At 43.3% G+C, this 22,039-nt stretch overlaps 1 protein-coding gene across 1 annotated transcript in view; it reads left to right on the top strand.

Annotated features, from left to right (window-relative positions):
- The first annotated feature begins 1,182 nt into the window (after positions 1-1,182).
- AFF2 (AF4/FMR2 family member 2) overlaps positions 1,183-22,039 on the top strand; it is a 626,935-nt gene continuing 606,078 nt past the window's right edge. The window contains exon 1 of the mRNA XM_039912362.1: positions 1,183-1,263. The gene's annotated coding sequence lies outside the window, so the exon portion shown is untranslated. The remainder of the gene's footprint in view (positions 1,264-22,039) is intronic.

Genomic DNA, 22,039 nt, shown 5'->3' with positions numbered 1-22,039 from the left:
ACAGGCTTTTATCATGGTCAGTGGCAGGATTTATTGGGCACTAACTGTGTGAAGAACACTGTATTTACTGCTTTGGGTATGAACAGAAGAACCACATAAGGCTTGCATTCTGCCTTTGAGGAATTTGCATGTTAATGTGCAAGACAAGCTCCTGAAAATGGACAAATAGGCAATAGTTTAATACTTGAGAGATGATAAAAATGACAACAAGAGGATCAAATACAAGACCGGAATAAAAGGTGATATATAAGACCTGAGATGTTTGGGAGATGGCAAAGTCAGCATGGTGGGAGAAATAATCTGAGAATACCTCAAAGCTTCCCAGGAGGACATTGAAAGAGGACGGGGTTGTAGTAGTTGCTGAAAATATATTGGCAAGGGTGTTCCAAGAGGAAGGAAATAACATTATTAATGGGTCTAGTGACAATGCTAGTAGCAATAATAACTGGTATTTAAGTGCTTACTATGTGCCAAGGATTTTGTGACCTGCTGGAGTAGAATCAGTAAAATCAGATCAGACACAGTCCCTGTCTCATTTGGGACTCAAAGTCTAAGGGAGGTATTTAATCCCCCATTTTATAGATGTAGAAACTGAGGTACAGAGAAATTAAGTAACTTGCCAAAGATCACACAGCAGACAAGGAGGAGCTGGGAGTAGAATTCAGGTCTCCTGACTCCCAGGCCTCTGTCCCTTCCTCTGTGTGATAAGGGACAGATAGGAAATTTGCTCAGCGGAGAGGGGGGACGGAGTAGAAGCAGCCAGCTAAATGGGAAAGGATGAACCTGTGGGGAGCTTTGAAAATGTCATCATTATTAATCAATATCCTAATACTCCCTGAGCCACCCTTACTCTTCACTGACTTCACAGAACAGAAATTTGGCATTTCTGGTGCTGCATTAAATCTTTCAGTATCTAGGGTACCATGTTCTGTGGCAATGTAGCACTTGGTTTTTGAGGGACATGACAGAGTTAATGAAACTACCCTGAGCGTGTCCTTATTCCCAGGGTGAACTGTGCTGTGGGGGATACACATTGTTCTAAATGCTCTTTGGAAAAAGATGATAAGGATTACTGCACCATTTTACAGACAGAGAAACAAAGGCATAGATGATTTTATTTGCTCTTAACTGGGAATGGAATAGAAGTTACAATTCTTTAATTTTAATAATCTCCTTAGGTATTGATGATCCACATGTAAGACATACGCCCATCAGAAAATCACAGGGTTGAAGAAGTTCCCATGGGATTGAAAAGACTACCAGGTATGAAGACTTAAAAACTTCTCTCAGTAACCCACTCTTGTGTTTTACAAAATCACAGGCTGTTCTTTGTGAAAGCTTACTTAAATGCCTTGTGCTCCCGTAAAGTTCTGTTCCATCTTGTCCTGTCTTAGGTAGGAATGGAGAACAGTTGGCCTTCAATTTTCTGAATAAGTAACTCGTCTTATGCATCAGTGCCATTATTAAATTGCCCCTCATCTTTCTGTTTTCCAGGTTAAATGATCCCAGTTCATTTAAACCTCACCGGTCCCATTTTTCACCCTTAAATCTTTCTATCTGTCCTCCTCTGATTCCAATCTCTCCATGCTCTGGCTTAGCAGCCCATGTCTAATTCCCACCTGTGTATTCTTTCCCAGCGCTTAGTACAGCACTGTGCATGCAGTGAGCACTTAATACATACTACTAGTACTAATGGAAACTGCATCACAGCACTGTTGCCAAATTGTACTTTCCAAGTGCTTAGTACAGTGGTCTGCACCCAGTAAGTGCTCAATAAATATGATAGAATGAAATACGATTGAAGGGTAGGAACTTTGTGTGTCTTTCTGTCTTGGGAGAAATCTAAAATCTATGGATAGTTTCCTACATGAAATGTTGCTCCTTGAACCGAGATCCACCCCTCATTTTGGAGATTTACACGGGGGCTTTTTCTGTCGTGCCAAGGTTTTCACCACAGGTTCTTTGAGTTGACTTGATTATAGAGTCTGTTGTGCTTGATTAGTGACAGCTGGCAAGTTCCTTGGGCGTGGCTTTCTTGAGAGGCTTCAGAGCTAGTTGGTACACTGAAGGGCACACATCACTGGTCTTTCACTGGGTGAGTATCACTGTCTTATTTGATTTCTTGATCTAAGCTTTCTTATTTTGAAATGCATTTTAGCCTTAGTTGTTGATAATTTGATTTTACTTATTTCTGGCTTTCTTTTTTATGGTAGTATTGCTTTTCTGTTCACAGTTGGGTGGAGTTGCTTTCATAAAGACCTCGCTTTCAAAATCGTCTGTGAGTCTCCTAATGGTGGGGAAGAGATATTGGCAAATGGCAACCAATCAATTAATTTTATTGAGCACTTACTGTGTGCAGAGCACGGTACTTAGCATTTGGGAAAGTACACGTTAACAGAGTTGGTAGACACATTCCCTGCCCACAATGAGCTTAGAGTCTAGAAGGGGAGTTACGGATATGTAAAATAACTACTATGGGGCAGAGGGAGGGATGAATAAGGAGTGCGCATGTCAGTACAGACACCTTTATCTGGTTCCTTTGGCAATGACAGGAGAGGAAAAATTGTTTTGAAATAACTGCCCCCTTTTAAAAATGAGTGGCAAAAATGTGACTGTTTCTTGTTGCTATGGTTTGATCATTTCTAGAAATTTCCCTTAGATTTTACTAAGGTGTCAGGGTATTTTCCTCAAGTCTTTCTGCTAGCGGTAGTGTATAATCTCCAGTCATCACATAACCAGGGGTCCGAATTAAAGTGAAGGGTAAGCTTCAAATTCGTGGTAGTTTTAGGGTCCCCACAAGTAATGCCTTCGGGGTTTAGGTTAGCCTTACAGCAGTCTTGATATCTTGGGTGACTACAGAGAGGACTGATTCAGGTATAGCTTCTAGTTTGGGGACTTCTTTCTGTTCCCTCCTTTCTCCTTTTCTCTCCTCTCCTATCCTGACTCCTCCACTTCCCCCCACTTCTTTTCTTCCATCCTGACTCTTCCACTTCCCCACCTTCTCCTCTCCCGTCCTGACCCCTCCACTTTCCCAGCCTTCTTCCTCTCCCATCCTGACTCCTCCACTTTCCCGGCCTTTTTCCTCTCCCATCCTGACTCCTCCACTTTCCCGGCCTTCTTCCTCTCCCATCCTGACTCCTCCACTTTCCCGGCCGTTTTTCCTCTCCCATCCTGACGCCTCCACTTTCCCGGCCGTTTTTCCTCTCCCATCCTGACGCCTCCACTTTCCCGGCCGTTTTTCCTCTCCCATCCTGACGCCTCCACTTTCCCGGCCGTTTTTCCTCTCCCATCCTGACGCCTCCACTTTCCCGGCCGTTTTTCCTCTCCCATCCTGACGCCTCCACTTTCCCGGCCGTTTTTCCTCTCCCATCCTGACGCCTCCACTTTCCCGGCCGTTTTTCCTCTCCCATCCTGACGCCTCCACTTTCCCGGCCGTTTTTCCTCTCCCATCCTGACGCCTCCACTTTCCCGGCCGTTTTTCCTCTCCCATCCTGACGCCTCCACTTTCCCGGCCGTTTTTCCTCTCCCATCCTGACGCCTCCACTTTCCCGGCCGTTTTTCCTCTCCCATCCTGACGCCTCCACTTTCCCGGCCGTTTTTCCTCTCCCATCCTGACGCCTCCACTTTCCCGGCCGTTTTTCCTCTCCCATCCTGACGCCTCCACTTTCCCGGCCGTTTTTCCTCTCCCATCCTGACGCCTCCACTTTCCCGGCCGTTTTTCCTCTCCCATCCTGACGCCTCCACTTTCCCGGCCGTTTTTCCTCTCCCATCCTGACGCCTCCACTTTCCCGGCCGTTTTTCCTCTCCCATCCTGACGCCTCCACTTTCCCGGCCGTTTTTCCTCTCCCATCCTGACGCCTCCACTTTCCCGGCCGTTTTTCCTCTCCCATCCTGACGCCTCCACTTTCCCGGCCGTTTTTCCTCGCCCATCCTGACGCCTCCACTTTCCCGGCCGTTTTTCCTCTCCCATCCTGACGCCTCCACTTTCCCGGCCGTTTTTCCTCTCCCATCCTGACGCCTCCACTTTCCCGGCCGTTTTTCCTCTCCCATCCTGACGCCTCCACTTTCCCGGCCGTTTTTCCTCTCCCATCCTGACGCCTCCACTTTCCCGGCCGTTTTTCCTCTCCCATCCTGACGCCTCCACTTTCCCGGCCGTTTTTCCTCTCCCATCCTGACGCCTCCACTTTCCCGGCCGTTTTTCCTCTCCCATCCTGACGCCTCCACTTTCCCGGCCGTTTTTCCTCTCCCATCCTGACGCCTCCACTTTCCCGGCCGTTTTTCCTCTCCCATCCTGACGCCTCCACTTTCCCGGCCGTTTTTCCTCTCCCATCCTGACGCCTCCACTTTCCCGGCCGTTTTTCCTCTCCCATCCTGACGCCTCCACTTTCCCGGCCGTTTTTCCTCTCCCATCCTGACGCCTCCACTTTCCCGGCCGTTTTTCCTCTCCCATCCTGACGCCTCCACTTTCCCGGCCGTTTTTCCTCTCCCATCCTGACGCCTCCACTTTCCCGGCCGTTTTTCCTCTCCCATCCTGACGCCTCCACTTTCCCGGCCGTTTTTCCTCTCCCATCCTGACGCCTCCACTTTCCCGGCCGTTTTTCCTCTCCCATCCTGACGCCTCCACTTTCCCGGCCGTTTTTCCTCTCCCATCCTGACGCCTCCACTTTCCCGGCCGTTTTTCCTCTCCCATCCTGACGCCTCCACTTTCCCGGCCGTTTTTCCTCTCCCATCCTGACGCCTCCACTTTCCCGGCCGTTTTTCCTCTCCCATCCTGACGCCTCCACTTTCCCGGCCGTTTTTCCTCTCCCATCCTGACTCCTCTGTGTTACCCCAAGAGTGGAACACATTCATTCAATTGACTAATGGCGTGTGATGGAGAAGTCCAAATAGACCCAGGTCTACTATTATGTGACCCCAGGAGGGCTTCCAAAGAGGAAGCCCTCAGCCCTTTTTAGACTCCCCGAGGGCCAAACAATATTCAGATATTGCAGGGCTGCCAGCAAGGCTAGTTGTTGTCTGAGGACCTGGCTTATGCCCTAATTGACAGCCTGTTTCAATCTTTTGCAAGGAGACATAGGAAGTTCTCTTTTTAATCATGTTTTGACCGTTTGGCCTAACTGGGGTGGGGGAGAAGAAATGTGAGTATTTAATAAATGTAATCGAGATGGTCTGAGCCCCATCTAGAAAGCAGAAGTAGATGGCACTGTGACCTGCCTGAAGAATAGGGGAATAAAATCTGGAGTTACTGGAACCATGCAGTCAATCAATCAGTGGTAATTATTGAGCACTTAGTGCAGAGCACTGTACTAAGTGCTTGGGAGAAGAGGAGCAAACAGAATTAGCAGACATTCCCTGGAAGAGCCACAGATATGAACAGTGGCTGCCCCCATGCAGGAGAAAGAGGGAAAGCAGGCCTACAGCCAGGGAGAGTTTATGAATTATGCTGGATATATTTTTTTTATTTAAAGAGGATAATCAACTCTCGGCTATTTAAGAGTCAACTTTCATTTTGCGTGATTGATTTCACCATTTGGTCTGAGATTCCAATAAGAAATCCCAGTTCCTTGATATTCAGTCTTGACATTTGCAGGCCCGTCGGCAAACTCCGTAGTCCGGGCATATTAACAAAATGCCTTTATTTCCGATCATGACAATGGTTACATTTTATTGTGTTTGCAAAAATTTGGGAGATAAGCACTCAATAGAGCTCAGCATAATATGTTCAGGATGGTGCTATGTAAGCTCCCATACACAACTGCCAAAATCAATTAGCCATGACTCACAGTGTCTCTGCTATTCCTGCCGTGGGCCTCTCCTGAGTAAAACTAGCAGTCATGTCAGATTGCACCACATTATGTCTGGGGGATTTGAGAAAGTGGTAAGCAGATGTCTGTAGGGGATGGGTTGAGACCATTAAAAATCCATGGGTCTCAAGATGAAGTCAGTGTATTAAGCAACTAGGCATCTCAACACCCTTCCTCACTTTTTCTGTCCTTTTCCTAAGTTATCTGATCCTAAGCCCTCTGACTCCAGTTTATCAAGAGAAGCAGTGTTGCCTAATGGATAGATCCCAGGTCTGGCAGTCAGAGGACCTGGGTTCTAATCCTGGCTCTGCCACTTGTCTGCTGTGTGACTTTGGGCAAGTCACTTAACTGTGACTCAGTTTCCTCATATGGAAGATGAGATTCAGTACCTTCTTTGTATGTGAGCCCCCCCCATGGAACACGGACCGTGTCCCACTTGATTATCTTGTATCTACTCCAGCACTTAGTACACTGCTTAGGACACAGTAAATGCTTGACAGAAAAACACAGTTCTTTGTATTGTAATCATTATTATTATTATCTTGCTGACCATCGCCTTTCACCAAATGTTGAGCAAGACGTGAACTTTAGTAGCATTCATTTAAAAAATGTACCAGGACTCCTCTGATCCATTCTAAACTGGCTTCGTGTTTTCAAATGCAAATATGTCTTCGTCATCGTTGTCACAGATGCCTCTGCTAAAGTGTGAGATTTTACAAGATATTGTGCGAAACCTTTAACAATCCGGTGGTTAGACATAAAGAGAAACTTCCTCAGTACAAGATTTGTGAAACTATACAGAGAAGCAGCGTGGCTCAGTGGAAAGAGCCCGGGCTTCGGGGGCAGAGGTCATGGGTTTGAATCCTGGCTCTCCCACTTGGCAGCTGTGTGACTGTGGGCAAGTCACTTAACTTCTCTGTGCCTCAGTTACCTCATCTGTAAAATGGGGATTAACTGTGAGCCTCATGTGGGACAACCTGATTACCCTGTATCTACCCCAGCGCTTAGAACAGTGCCCTGCACATAGTAAGCGCTTAACAAATACCAACGTTATTAACGTTATTATTATTACCCTATTACTGGGGAAGGTTTATGAAATCTTCCAGAGGGAAAGCCTAAGAATGAGATAGACAACTTTCAGGAACTGACTGATCATTTCAAGTGAGTCCTGTTGGACAAAGAAAAAGGCACTGCACAGCCTTTCTAGGATCCTTCTTAATTTCACAAGTCCTACAGATTTTAGCGATACGATTAGTTGGTTGTGGCATTTATCGAGTAATTACTGTGTGCCAAGTACTAGTGTTAGAAAGATACATCAGTGGTGGTTAACAGAGAAGCAGCGTGGCTCAGTGGAAAGAGCCCACCCTTGGGAGTCAGAGGTCTTGGGTTTGAATCCCGACTCCGCTGCTTGTCAGCTGTGTGACTGTGGGCAAGTCACTTCACTTCTCTGTGCCTCAGTTCCCTCATCTGTAAAATGGGGATGAAGACTGTGAGCCTCACATGGGACAGCCTGATTACCCTGTATCTACCCCAGCGCTTAGAACAGTGCTCGGCACATAGTAAGCGCTTCACATATACCAACATCATTATTAACTATTTAACCATCCAAAATAAAGCAAATAGCTAAAATGGTGGTTGGGCGAGGCAGGACTACTGTTTCCCACCCTGCCAGCAGCGATCCAGCCTTACAAAACTTCAGCAGCTGTAGATCTTCAAGTTGTAGGTGGCTTCAGCCCCATGTTGGTCTGTGGTGGCAAAGGGATGACTATCCTGCCATTGGGCCCCCCCCACTGAACCTAGAGTTTCCGATCTCACGGGAGCCCTGAACCAGACTGATTCGGGGCCCTTGGTCCTGTCGATCGGTCAGGTGCAGGTCTCGACCAGGCCTTCAGCACCAGTGTAGCAGAGAGGACGACGAGGTAGCCAACGTGCACGAGGTTCACCCAGTTTTGCCAAAGCCTGCGTTTTCAGGATGGGTTTTGGCTAGAGCCCAACAGCAGAAATGAGGAACGTTCTTCGGCCGAGGTGCTACAGGACAGGGTGTTGAAAGAAAAAGATGTGTTATTGCATGGCGTCGTACACAGAGAGTGCTACATTGCAAGGTTTACCTAACACGGAAACACCCCTGTGCCATAAAACTAGGTGTGTTGGATATGGAACAGTTATGCCCTTGCTCAAGTAACCTAACTACTCTGTGCCTCAATCCATCAGTGGTAGTTATTGAGTGTGTACTCTGTGCAGAGCACTGTACTAAGCACTTGGGAGAGTACATTACAGCGGAATTAGAAGACATTCCCGTCAGCATGGCCTAGTGGATAGAGTACGGGCCTGGGAGTCAGAAGGTCATGGGTTCTAATCCTGATGTGCCACGTGTCTGCTGTGTGGCCTTGGGCAAGTCACTTCACTGTCCCTCAGTTACCTCATCTGTAAAATGAGGATTAAGACTATCAGCCCTATGCAGGACAGGGACTGTCTCCAGCCTGATTTCCTTGTATCCACCTCAGTGCTTAGTACAGTACCTGGCACATAATAAGCACTTAAAGCACCATAATTCCTTTTTTTTCATGAGCTTACAGCCTCAATTTCCTCATTTGTTTAATGTGGATTAAATATCTATTTTCCATCCCTCTTTCACTGTGAACCTCATTTGGGACAGGGAAAGAGGAGCAGCGTGGCTCAGTGGAAAGAGCACGGGCTTGGGAGTCAGAGGTCGTGGGTTTGAATCCCGACTCTGCCACTTGTCAGCTTTATGACTGTGGGCAAGTCACTTAACTTCTCTGCGCCTCAGTTACCTCATCTGTAAAGTGGGAATTAAGACTGTGAGCCTCACGCGGGACAACCTGATTACCCTGTATCTACCCCAGTGTTTAGAACAGTGTTCTGCACATAGTAAGCGCTTAACAAATACCAACATTATTATTATGCCTGATTTGATTATCCAATATCTACCCCAGGGCTTAGCACAATCCTTGGCACATAGCATGTAAATTCTGCAGTTATCACAGTTATTATGCCCTATCTCTCCCTTTTCCTTTCCCTATTCTAGAGAAGCTCAGAACATCTTAAGCCTTTAGGGTATCATGTTGTGTGCTACCCATATGTACTAATGGGTATCCTTGAATTTTGAAAGCTATACTGCAAGTCTCCAAGAGTGAGGGGCTAAGAAAAAGGTTTACTGCTCAATGTAAGTGAATTTTTCACTAGTGGTGACTTTGCAGTATGAGCATTGAACAGATCAAGAACAGATATGGCTAGGAAACAATATTTTAATTTGTATTCTGAATTGCTGCCTCCTTTGAATCGTAGGTGAAATTTGCAAGAGCATATTAAAAGTCAACAGTGAAAAATCCATAAAATATTTGTTTTTGTTGTACATCGAAGCAAGGATTTGAAACTCAAGTGCCAGGACTTCTGTGTAAAGCTCAATCAGTAGTATTTATTGAGCACTTAATGTGTGCAGAGCACTGTATTAAGCGGTTGGGCAAGTTCAACCTGGAATGAAAATTGTAAACTACTCTGGATTTAATTGTTGACATTTATTGGGGGGCTATTTGGTCTTCATCTGCTGAATCTAATTTTTTGTGTAAAATTGCAAAATTACTTCCCGTTCTTGCCATATAAAAGAGTCTTTCTACTTGTGTTCAGAATTTTATGTTGGATGACCTTTGCATTTGTGGTAGGATTCTATGATATAAACAGTACTTTGGCTGACAGACAATTCTGTCTGGGGATTTTTTTTAACCTCCTGGAAATCATTTGTGAATGTGCACAGTATTAACTGCAATTTTTAAGCCTCAGTCTAGCATTAATGCTCACCTGCTTCCTATAAATCAATTAATGGGTTGGACGAGCAGTTGAGGAAATACCCCTTCCCCAGCCAAGATTTTTTTTTTCTTTCTAACACTGGATCCCTGACAAATTAACATGCTGGAAGCAGCAACCTGCAGTCTGTCATTCCTTGATGGCAGTGGAGTTGTAGTTGAGGGAATTGAGCGAGTGGGAAAAGGACAGACTGGGAGGCTTTCTATGGCATTTTTTTTTTTCAAATTTAGTGACTTGTTTGAGAGTGTTACTTTCCCGGGGAAGATGCCAATGAAGAAACTGTCCAAACAGGGGGAAATGCTCAAGAGTTCATTTTGAATTAAAAAAAAAAATCTCTTTAAGCCATGTTTCTCAATCCCCACATCTGCCAAGTCTCCAGTGTGGCTTTATTTTGAATCACTTGAAAGCAACTGGAAATTAAGCACAACTGGCTTGTTTTGACTACCAGGGTAACATTCGTATTTATAGATTTAATGGAATAAGTCTAGTTTGGGCAAGGGGAAGGTAAAATTTTCCTGTTTGTAGGACAAGTATGAACGTCTTGTAAAGGGGCGTTCTGCTCCTTTCAGTAAACTCAGGATAGGCGATGTAACGGTACGTTGAATGCAGATTTGTTGTTTCGGCGGCTTTAACCTCTAGCCCCCTCCTGGTGTTTGTGTGGAAAGAATGGTTGCCATAGGAAAGGAAGACCAAATTGATCTGTGTAGCTCCCACTGGCTTTGGATTGTGGAAACACAAGACAGGGCTCAGAGCATCTTGTTGACTAAGTAGAACAGATGGAAAGCATACAGCTTTGCCCTCATCAGCAGGTTAGAATTTGGCAAGTTGTGTTTGAGATTTAATATGGGTATGAATAAATAATGAAGAAAAAATATTTATCCCTGACAAATTGAAATAATCGTATCCTTTCACGGAAATGCAATAAAAACAAAATTAAGAGAATTATTTTATTTCCTCTAACACTAATGAGCAGAGGCAAAGTGACCTTGGAGCTGGAAGTGGAACTGTGAAGACCAACTCAAGGCCTGCCTGTGTTCCCTTTGACGGGCAAATCTCATACTGAAATCATTTGGAAGTGCCATGTAGCCTGTTCCTTTCCCTTGCATATTGTGTTGTTACGACCGGCTGCTGTTAAGAATCCTTTAAAAGAAAAACTCTCAGTTCATACAAGGGTGACCATTTGAGCTAGATTCTCTTTAAAGACCAATGTAACCCTTTCTCTCGTAAGGTTTTGCATATATAGCTTCATACATTATATGCCTACTTGGGAAGCAAAATATGAAAATAAGACCGAGCAGAGATTAAGGGGTGGAAAAACATTTTCACAGCAGTATCTTGTCAGCTTTCCAGCTCACTCTGACTTATCGAGATCCAAACAGTCACAGCTGGTGCATATTTTAATGCCAAACGGCTGGCATGGCTGAAATTGAAATTCACAGCCTCTCAATGAAATCTGCTAGTAAATTTAGCCTCCACCTTGCTTTCCGGAACTCTTTTAAACTTAAGTTGCATTTCACTGAAGGCATTTAATTGATATGCTTTGAACTGTGTGTGGGCTATGTGGTTTGCCAAATGGCTGCATGACTAAGAAAATGAGAAGTAAAACAACACGAAAACCCTGCTCAATTACTGCCTTCAAGTTGTCAATTAGGGATGGGCCAAAGAGGCTGCTTGCAGAGATTTAGTTTCTTCCAAGCAAGGGGTCTCCCACCAACACCAGATCTGAGAAAGGTAAAGGAAATGTGTGCATACTTCATCCAGTAGTTGGTCCTGTCAGGTTCTGGATTAAAACATTACATTAGAAATTCTCCAGATGGGGACTAAGAATGGCTATTTTTAAAGACTGGACTTGTGGCTGGGTTTCTTGCATATGTGACTCCTCTGAGGGCCAGGGACTTGGTCTTTCTGATACTTTCATTTTCATGTAGTACAGTGCTTTTCACATAATAGGCACTCAATAAATAGCATTGCACAAATGCACAAATATGTGAAACATATTAGTGAAATGGTGCAGGGGAGGTATGATATAAAATGAAAACCTCTTCTGGAGCCACAAAGGTTTAGTACTTCTGCAAATAGGAATGGTTTTCTAAGTGTCATGAGGAGGCAGCAGTTCCACCTGCTTCCCAAAACAGGATTTGTTTTCTGAGAATCTGTGATCCAAGGCTCAGTTGGGAGAAATAGATTACACTGCCTTAGGCTCTTCCTTGCTTTGATTTTATGCGAAGAGTCATGATTATAAGTCAGGGAGAGCTACCCATGAAAACACTTTTGTTATAAAAGGCTTTTCCATGTTTCCTATTGGCAAGATAGCGCATTGAACAGTATTCTTCAATGTTTTGAAAGTTTTGCCGGTTGAACTTTGCTAGGCCGTGGGAATTGCTAAAGTGTAAATTCACACAAAGTACCAGTGTGTTCTAGTTTGTCACCTGTGCCGCATTCAACCCCCTCAAACTGAGTTTAACAACCAGTGGTACAAGTAACTTCAACCATTGTCAAGAAGTGAAATAAGGAGGTGGATCAGGACCCTTTAAGCACTTGTTCACCCCACCCTCAGCTCCATAGCACTTTTGTGCGTATTCATAATCGATTCTAGTATCTGTCTGCCCATCTAGACTCTAAGCTTCTGGTGGGTAGGGAATGTATCTACCAAATCTGCTGTACCGTTCTCTCCCGAGGACTTAATATATAACTCTGTATGGGGTAAGTACTCAAATGCTCTAGATGAATTGACTGGAAAACTTGCTTTTGAAGCACAATTTGCTTTCCTGGAGATAAGATCAGACTCCTAGGAATATCTGCCCCTCACTCTCACCACTAATTCACCTTTTCACTAAATAAAAAACATTTTGCTTTTGAGTAGTTGGAAAAATTGTAATGAAGCTATCAAACAATGATCAAGTTAATATAGGTAGACTTGAGTTTCTCTTCAATGTGGGCCACATTTAGTAATACTCAGTTCAACAGTCCCTTATCCTTAACATAGATAGTCAATAAATCAAGCAACTGCTTTAGCAATTCACAGATCTGTCTTTGAAATCGGTGTGTGACATTTGGGAAATTCACTTAATGTTAGTTCCAGGTTTCCCAATCTGTCCATCCTTGAATGGTCCCCTGAGAATGTCTTCAGTCATCACTGGACAGTCTTTGAGACCCTCAAACAAGAGGTGCTAGCAGAATGCAAAATAGTTTAAACCATTATCTACCATTGTAGGGACTCGTGGATTAGGTAGAGGGGCAAGATAAATCACATTGGTTTCCACCCAGAAGCAAATTCACTGCACGTCTTAAGCGTCAATATCCTGGTGAAGTGAACTGGGGAGTCCCGCTGACTTCAATGGGAGTTTTGCGCCCAAGATGTGAAGTTAATTGGGCCCTTCGATATTTAATGAGGTTTCACATAATTTATCACCAGTAGAGAGCACTATGAGATTAGAATTAATAGCAGGTTGTGCATGAGCAAAGGATTGTTTGTCCCCTGCATGCATTACAAAGTGCAGAATTAAAATGATTGATTTTAAGTGAGCACGATCTGCCCTTGTAATAATAGATCATTTTCATCAATTGAATTGTTAAAGGGAAGTCGGTCAAAACTTGTATTTAAATAGTGCCAAAAATAAAAGATAGGTTTTTTTGTGTCAGACTTACCATGTTGAAACTTGTATTTAACTCATAACCTAGCATATCTTGTTTTCAATCAGTCGTAGTTATTGAGCTCTTACTGTGTGCAGAGCACTGTATTTCAAGCACTTAGAGTATTGCGGTGTTTCACTTTCCCTCTTCTGAGATGTTATTAGAGAAGAATTGGATGCAAAATCGACTTTAATATAAGCGGGAAAAATTGTGGCCACATTTTGATTTTGTTAATTTTACTTCCTTGAAGTCCTTTTACATTTTCATCACGTAAATATAAAAGCTGGCACCATTTCATAAGTAGCCTCAAGTGTTTTCATCTAGTGTAAAGGCGTGCAGTAAATACAAATCATTGCACACAGTCAATAAACTGAAATATTGGCATTGAGTCTCAATCTGATTACAGTGTTTCACCAGTCTAAACACTCAGATACATTACACACATTACACAGTGACTTTCATGCTGTGGAAGGCTTTGAAATGGATCTGCCTTTAAAGATAGATGCATTTACACTTCATATGCTTTTCATCATTTTTCTTACTATTCTGCCAGTTACCCAAACTAGTTATGTTTAAACAAATTCTTCTTCCCCCACAGCCATTTTGTTCTCTGTTTTCACCCCGCCATGAAGTCTGAATGCTAAATTTGCAATAGCATGATTGATCATTTAGTTGACAGCATAATCATGCGCACAGGCAACAGTTTAGCTTCTCCATCCAGAAAGTGGAGAACCTGGAATGTGAAGGTATCCAAACGCACATATCTCCAACAGTAACAAAAAGAAAATGTGAGCTTCAGTGATCAAGTAAACCTTATTTTTCCAATGAATGTTTTCCTTCGAAGTTTCATTCAAAATAAAAAAAAAACCCCACTTGAGTAGCATTTAAATTGACAACCCTCTTCGCTCCCCCACCCTTGCAAAAGGAGCCCATCTCTTTTTCCTTCTTCCTTAGCCTAAATCCGGGAGGAATTCGAGGTAATACATTACTGCTAGGAGAACCAAATTTTCAAAAGAAACTCAACTAAGCGTCTGTTTTTGCAGGTGTGGTTAGGCAGGCTCACTGTCAAAATCTTGGGCTATCTAGCTGGGTCACAAACAATCTTCAGTTTTAGCGTATTAGAAATATGCAAAGAGACAAGCTGCAGGCTTGACAGTCATGTCCACAGAATCCAAAATATGTTTTTTTAAAAGTGTTTTCAGTATCAAAACACCGGCAGGCTGCGTGCATTCCCAATCGCACAAAAAGCTCCACACCCATGCTGCCCTTATTTAATCCCAAAACTATTTTATGTAGTATTAGCGGAGATTTTTTACAGCCTCCAATGGTGCTCTTAATTTGCATTTTTTTTCTGGTTTTGGCTTTCCATCTAACAGTTGACATTAACCTAGAGGATTTATATCTGCCAGAGCTAAATCACTGGCACTGACAAGTTCCATAAAATATGGAATATATTTGTCTGGAAAATGATAATCTGAACACACAATATGTTGAAACTTCATCAGAGGTGGTTGCATTATATGTCGTTACTTGGATTGGTAACTGCTATTCGTTTAAATACAGATGAAGTAGGCTGTGTTTGTGTGTGCTGTGAAACACCTACACTAGTTATGGGGGTGGGGGGGTGCATTTTTCACATGTGAGAATGTATGTCCACTGGGAGTGTTTTCTTTTTCTCCCCCTCCTAAAAGGCCATCTGAATAGTTCAAAAAACGTACTAGGGATGGATATTGAGCATGCGTGAAGGAGAAGGATAAAGAGATGAGGAAATTTTTCAGAGCTATCGCCCAATTCTCGGTGTTCTTCTTTTCGCTCTAAGCTTATTCTTGCTATGCCCTTTAAAAAGGATTTACTAGGCAACTGCTAATGATTTAACTTTAAATTTTTTATCATCCTTTCATATTCACAAGCTTCCAAGTGATAAATAACCAAGCCAGCAAGGATGCTTGCAAGAGCCTATCGAAGGCTTTATCACTAAGCAGAAGCTGTCAGTTCTTGGGTGCGGTTCACTTGTTTCTTTCATGTATTTCTTGCTCGAGCTGCAGCAGTGGCTCATCCCCTGAGAACTTGTGGTCGCTGTTTTTCTCAATGTTTCCTTATCGCAGGTTCCAGTGTTGGGCTTTTTAGTTTCTTGTTGTGCTGTATTCTCACAGCCCATGTTCCTAAATATTGGGCACGGGGGCCTCAACGGGGACTTTATTACCTTCATTGTTAGCTTGTCTGGAAAATCTTTGACTTCACTGTTTGCATGGTAATTGGAAAAAGAGAGGTTTGGAACTGCAAAACAATATTAGACGTAAATGGCTTTAGAGAGAACATAAAGTAACAGTAAATGAAATCATTTAAATTCTTCCACAAAAAGAACTTGAAATGCATTTCTCGGCTGCCTTCCAGAGCTCCTTTTTGTCTCCTGTAGTATTTTTATAAAAACAAGTAAAGTGACACTCATACTTGTTTTCAATGGCTCCACGGTGCCTATGTCTCTCAAGGTCCATTCTGCGTCTGATTCACGGAGATGCCTGTTTTCATCCATTTCGATGCCGATTGGGATTAAAATGGGGATTATTTTTAAAATCCGATTAATTTTGGTTGGCGCTTTCCAATTCGAGTTTCTCTAAAATGACTTTCTCCATCTTCATGATTTTGAATCGCTCTGCTATTGTTTTTATTTAAATTCACCTTTTTGATAACCAGAGTGAAAAGTAGTTCTGAAATTAGAATTATTCTGATTAGTTCTTTAAAATATGTTAAATAACAGGAAAAAAGTTTGATTCGTTTAAAAAAAAAACTTACAGAAAAAGGTAGAAGAAATTTAGATTTGCCTAGTTTGCACTCGAAGAAGTGGAAACCTCTGAATGGAAAAAATGCAATATTAAGGTTATTTATGAAAATAGTTGGCTGGCAAATTGTGCAGAGGTGAAATCATATTAATTTACACAGCCTGAAGTTGACCAAAAACAAATGATAGCAGTAATTTTATTTTTACTTTTATTGTGTTAATCGCTTACTCAACATTTGGTGCTTTAAACAATGAATAAGCATAATAAAAAATGATGACCCATGTAATTAATTGATAGTGTGTACTGAGTACCTGCTGGGTTCAGAGCACCCCACTAGACATTTGCGAGACTACAGTAGAATTAAACACAATCCCAGCTATCAAGGAGTTTACAATCTGGAGGGGGAAACGGATTCTAAAATAATGTATAAGGGGGTAACAGCATATACGATATGTATAAAAGCACTACAGCGTGCCGAAGTGGTATTTGGGTGAATGTAAAGAGCGGAGCTCAAAAATCAATCAAGGAAGACTTGCTGGGAAGACGTGGTTTCAGAAGGGTTCCAAAGATGGGGAGAAGTGTAGTCTTTCAAATAGTAATAGTGGCAGTAAGTGCTTAATAGGTGCCAGACACTGTACTAAGAACTGGGTGGATACAAACAAATTGGATTGAACCCGGTCCCTGTCCCATATGGGGCTCCCAGTCTCAATCCCCATTTTATTGATGAGAGAAATGAGCCCAGAGAAGTGAGGTGACTTGTCCTACGTCACATGGCAGAAAAGTGGTGGAGCTGGGATTAGGAGAGGCAAGGAAAAAAGCATGAGGAAGAGGTTAGAGACAGGAGAAACAAGCTTGAGAAGAGCAAAGAGGGAAGAAGAGTAGATGAGGAGGAGGGAGAGAACTGTTTGAGGGCCCAGCAGCCATAGTCAGGAGTTACTACTTGAGGTGGAGAGGATGATTTTGTGGCCTCATTTTTTAAATGGGGAAACAGGTGCAAAAGGGCTAGTGATTTGTGAAGCAGAATGGCCTGGTGGATAGAGCATGGGCCTGGGATTCAGAAGGACCTGGGTTCTAATCCTGGCTCTGTCACTTTTTTGCTGTGACCTTGGGCAAGTCACTTAATGTCTCTCTGCCTGTTACCTCATTTGTAAAAAAAAAAAAAAAAAAAGAAAAAAGAAAACAGGGGGACTAATACTCTAGGCTTCATGTGAGACATGAACAATGTCCAACCTGATGAGCTTGTGTCCACCACAGTGCTTAGTACAGTGCTTGGAAAATACCATAAAAACAAACAAAAAAGTGATTTGCCCCATTACCCCATTGAATGGATAATGGAGTGGGAATTGGGGCTCAGGCACCAACCAAATCTCCACTCCTCAGGGATTGCACCATTCAAAGCAATTGCATATCATACCTGGGTGTTGACACACACTATATTCATTGGTGGTAACAGAGGTTTGGGGCATAACAGCAGGAGACTGATTGCTTTTCTCACTCCCCATCACTAATGATGGTGAGGTTCTGGTGATCCACTTTCTCCAAGAAGCACATGTCCTTCTTTGGTCTCACCTCCTCAGATGTAAGTACCTTCCCAAGAACAGTTCATCCCCAGACTTGATAATAGGAGGAAAAGTGTACCCACTTTGATTTGAATTATTTCAGAGTGAGTGCTTTTTTTTTTCCCCTCCATCTTTTCTTGTTTTCTAAAGCCAAACAACCTGGACAAGGCGACTCACTGGCACAGGGGCTGACCTGCTCCTCACCGGTATGAACACCAAGGAGCAAACTTTTCTCCACCTGAGGCCCAAACTATAATGGTGTCAGGTAGCCATTTGGCCACTGGCAGGAAGCGGGCATGGCTCTGGACAGGGTGCTGGGGGAAAGTCAGATTGCTCTCCAGCTGATGTTCTTTCAACCAGCAGGCTGCTGCCTCCCGCATTGCCTGGGAACTGGTGGTGTTCCCACTGCTCTTAAACTGGCCTGCATGATGAACTGGAGCAGCTCTTGCCATCTCGGTCATAGATTTGAATGCATTACCACTCCTTCTCCCACCCATTCTGGTCGATGCCTGGTCTTTATTAGAATGGCCAGGCATTTAAAGGATCAAGTTATCAATTACTGAGTACTTAATGTGTGCAGAGCACTGTTTTAAGCACTTGGGAGAGTACAGTCTAACAGAGTTGGTAGACATATCCCCTGCTCACAACAAGCTTAGAGTGTAGATGGGGAGACAGTCATTAGTATAAGTAAGCTATGGAAATGTACATAAGTGTTGTTGGCCTGATAGAGGGGTGAATAAAGGGTTCAAATCAAGTGTAAAGGTGATGCAGAAGGAAGTGAGAGAAGAGGAAACAAGGACCTAGTTGGGGAAGGCCTCTTGGAGGAGATGTGCTTTTAATATGGCTTGAAAGTAGGGAGAGTGTCATCTGTTGGATATGGAGTGGGAGGGCATTCCAGACCAGAAGCAGTACGTGGGCGAGAGGTCGGTGGCAAGAAACATGAGAAAGAGGACCAGTGAGAAGGTTAGCATTAGAAGAGTTAAGCGTGCTTAAAGGAGTGGCTGTTTCTGCTGTAGCAGAACTTCTTTAAATCCCATGGCTCTGTTCTCCATTTGGGGATTTAGTTTCTTCCCTACCCAAGCCCTGGTTTCCTTTTTGGTAGACTACAGGCTTTCTCCTTCAAAGCAACAAGCTCTGCCGGTGCCTCTTGGTTGGCTTTTCTTTCTTTGACATGATCTGTTCTCCCCGCAGCTCATAGAAAATAGTCTTAGGATTGAGACTCCTCGGTTGAAGTAAAGCTTCTTGCAGACAAAATATGCTGACAAGATGTTGCCTTCTTTGATAATGAAGCAGCATGTTGTATTCTGTGAGGTTTCAGCCAAGATAGCTAGATAGCTGCTTCTACAGGATTTCTGTCATCAAAAGAGGGAGACCAAGAAATCATCCTTTTTGAATGCCTTTTTTGATTCTGCTCACTGTTCATTTATATCTACCCTTCTTTAGTATTTTATGACATTTTCTGATCTTGTGGTCCTCTCTTTTCTGTTCTCCTCTTTCTAATTTAAAAGGCAAACACCAAAGTTGTCTAGTCTTTATGTTTTCAGTTGATTTTTAACTCGGAGAACTTTCCTCTTTCCCTGATGCGGCCCAATCAATCCATATTATTCATTGGCCACCTATTGTGTGCAAAGCACTGAAGTAAGTGCTTGTGGGGAACACAGTAGAATTAGTAGGCAAGATCCTCTCAAAGAGTTACAATCCAGCCAGGAAAGCTTACATTCAAGTGAATTTCAGATAGGGCATGATTGTTACCTCTGGATGAGTGGTCAACTGACTTTCAGCTGGCCTGTCCCCTGTTTGATTCGCATGTGAAGCTGATGCTTTTGTTTTCACTTTCAGTCCTGGGCCTTCCTCTGCCGGGGCTCCTGCCAGCAAGTTCTGTGGCTTGAGTGTTACACCAGACTTCCTCCTGAATGGAGGAAAGCTAAGAGTTCTGGATTAATTGGGAACTTTGGGGATCTCCTTGTATTGATCTCGTATCTCCCCATTTTATATCCTCCTGCTGCTACTTCAGCCCTTACATGTCCTCTAAGCACTTAGGTTCTCACCACAATTAATGGTATTTATTGAGTTCTTACCGTGTGCAGAGCACTGTCCTAAGCACTTGGGAAAGTACAATATAACAAAGTTGGTAGACACATTCCCTGCCCACAAGGAGCTCTCATCTCCCTTAGGACAAATACATCATTTGGAGGCTCTGTAGTTTTCTTTAAATTTCTGTCTCCCACTGGACTATAAGATCACTGAGGGCAGGGATTGTGCCTTCTAGTTATTCCGTACTCTCCCAAATGCTTAGTACTGTGCTCTGCAAACAGCAGCTTCTCGATAAATGCTGTTAATGAATATTTTGCTCAATATGTGTTAGTAATCGCCCCATTGTATAAAAGTTTCAATCACAATATATATATTAGTGATGGAAAAGCACAATAAAGTTTAGAAATGGAAATAATCCTTATGGGAAAATCCACCTGCCTTACCAAGGTCCTTCATTTGCTTCTCCCCCTCTCTATCCTGAATCCTTTCTGAAAATGGTCTATTACTTGAGGTTTATGTAGTTGCAGGTTTTCTGTCTGCTGTCAGCTAATGGTTCCTTCCATTTTGGACAGAATGCCTAGATCATTTGTGAAGTCTAACAGCCTAGATGTGCCTCTACCCTAGTTTGGAGTTATATTTGTTTTTCACAATCTGCTTACTTCCATTTTTTAAAGGTAGAGGATCCTTACTGCCTCTTTGCAAAAGTCATGTCTTTTTTTCCTAAATCATTATGGGACCTATTGAGTTATTTAGACCAGACTAAATGCTGAAGTAGAAACAAGATATAAACACTGGACTCCGCCCCGTCCCATGCTGAACTCACAATCAAAGAATTGGGGAGAGTGTGGTTTTTGTGGGTTTTTTTTTTCTTTTTAGATATTCCTCCTTGCTTCTGAAAAGTGTTTGGGTCTCTATTTTTCAAAGCCTTCTTAGCTCAGTCAGCCATCAGGAGAAATGAGTTCTGGTCATTTTAAAACCTGACTGCAGCAAAGCAGGAAATACGTAATCAACTCCGTGCTAGTCTTTCCATCTTCATCCTTAACAAAATTATATTGTCCTGTACACATTGCAACAGCACCTTTGAAAAGTAAGTGTTTGTGTATGTTTGTATGCATGCACACATATATAGTGGTCCTTCATATTTGGAAAAACATGCCACTAACGGTAAAAGTCACTCAGGATGGAGGTATGACTGAAAAGGCCAATGTAGGGCTCACAATCACTGACACATTGTACACACACAAAAGGTGATCCTTGTGCTGTCATCTTTGTTATTTGCAGTGCCTGGAAGTATTTTCACTTTTTCTCCATTTCCTGAGTCCTACAGAGCCTCCCTTTTCTTGATTGCAGTGTGCCATGCTGGTTTATCTGTAGCAACTGATTCCCAGCTTCCAGCTGGGGAGCCACATTGTCTGAGGCTCTGTTTTATTGTCTCCTTAATCATTTCTTCTGATCTCATTGCTTTCAGTCTCCCAGTTTTAGTGTTCCATATGGCAGCCTCGTGGGTATCCAGCTTTCCTCATGTGTCCCACCAAGCTCGGCTGTGCCAAGGTGTGCATAGCTTCAAAGCTAGGAGACTGATTTCAGTCTAGGACTTGGTTGTTTGCAATCCTGTCCTGCCATTTAATGTTGAAATTAGATTGTAGGTGTTGGATGGGGCTTTGGTGGGGAGTCCAGGTCTCACAGATACCCTGAAAGTTAGACAGTACTAGTGACGCCTTTGTTGACCTTTAGTTTTTTGACCTTTAGTTTTCTTCTGAAACTGTGAATCCATGCTTCCACTACACTTGGTTTGTTGGTCTCCCAAAGGATGTGCTTACCTTCCTAATTTGCTCTTCTACTTCACTCCGTATTATTGCGCCCATTGGTCCATTTGCTGCCCAGGTAATGGAATTGGTTGACAGCAGTGAACTCGGTGGCCAGTAGAGTTTTTTTTTCATGTGTGCAGGGTGATACGTTACCTCGGTTTTCTTCGGGTTTGTGGTCAGCCTGTCATGGCTAGCTAATTGGATGAATTGGTTTACATGTATCTTTATGGAGGTGTGCCTTTCCTGCGGATTCACGTGCATGCTGTAGTTATCGAAGGATAATCTTCTAGGATTTTGGATGCTGCGTGAAGTCCATCGAGGTGGAAAAGTTTGCCAGGGGAGTGGCAGCATATTCTAACACCTGCATCCAGGTTTCTTTCTGAATCTTCCAGCATGCCTGAGAAGCATGAATTGGGCAAGATCATTCCCATTAGGCCTCCCTGTTTTACCCGTCTGGTTCCGATCCAGTTTTCTATGCCATGATGAAGTGGTCTCAGTCTGAGGCAGTGACTCTTAATGATATTTCTGGGACATCCATGTTTGCCAAGTTATTTCCAGAATCTAGAGCTACTGGTGGGGCTTTCAAACGTCCACTGCAA

The sequence above is a fragment of the Ornithorhynchus anatinus genome, chromosome 6, assembly GCF_004115215.2.
Source record: "Ornithorhynchus anatinus isolate Pmale09 chromosome 6, mOrnAna1.pri.v4, whole genome shotgun sequence".
In the NCBI taxonomy this organism is placed as follows: domain Eukaryota; kingdom Metazoa; phylum Chordata; class Mammalia; order Monotremata; family Ornithorhynchidae; genus Ornithorhynchus; species Ornithorhynchus anatinus.
This window is presented reverse-complemented; position numbering and strand designations above follow the sequence as displayed.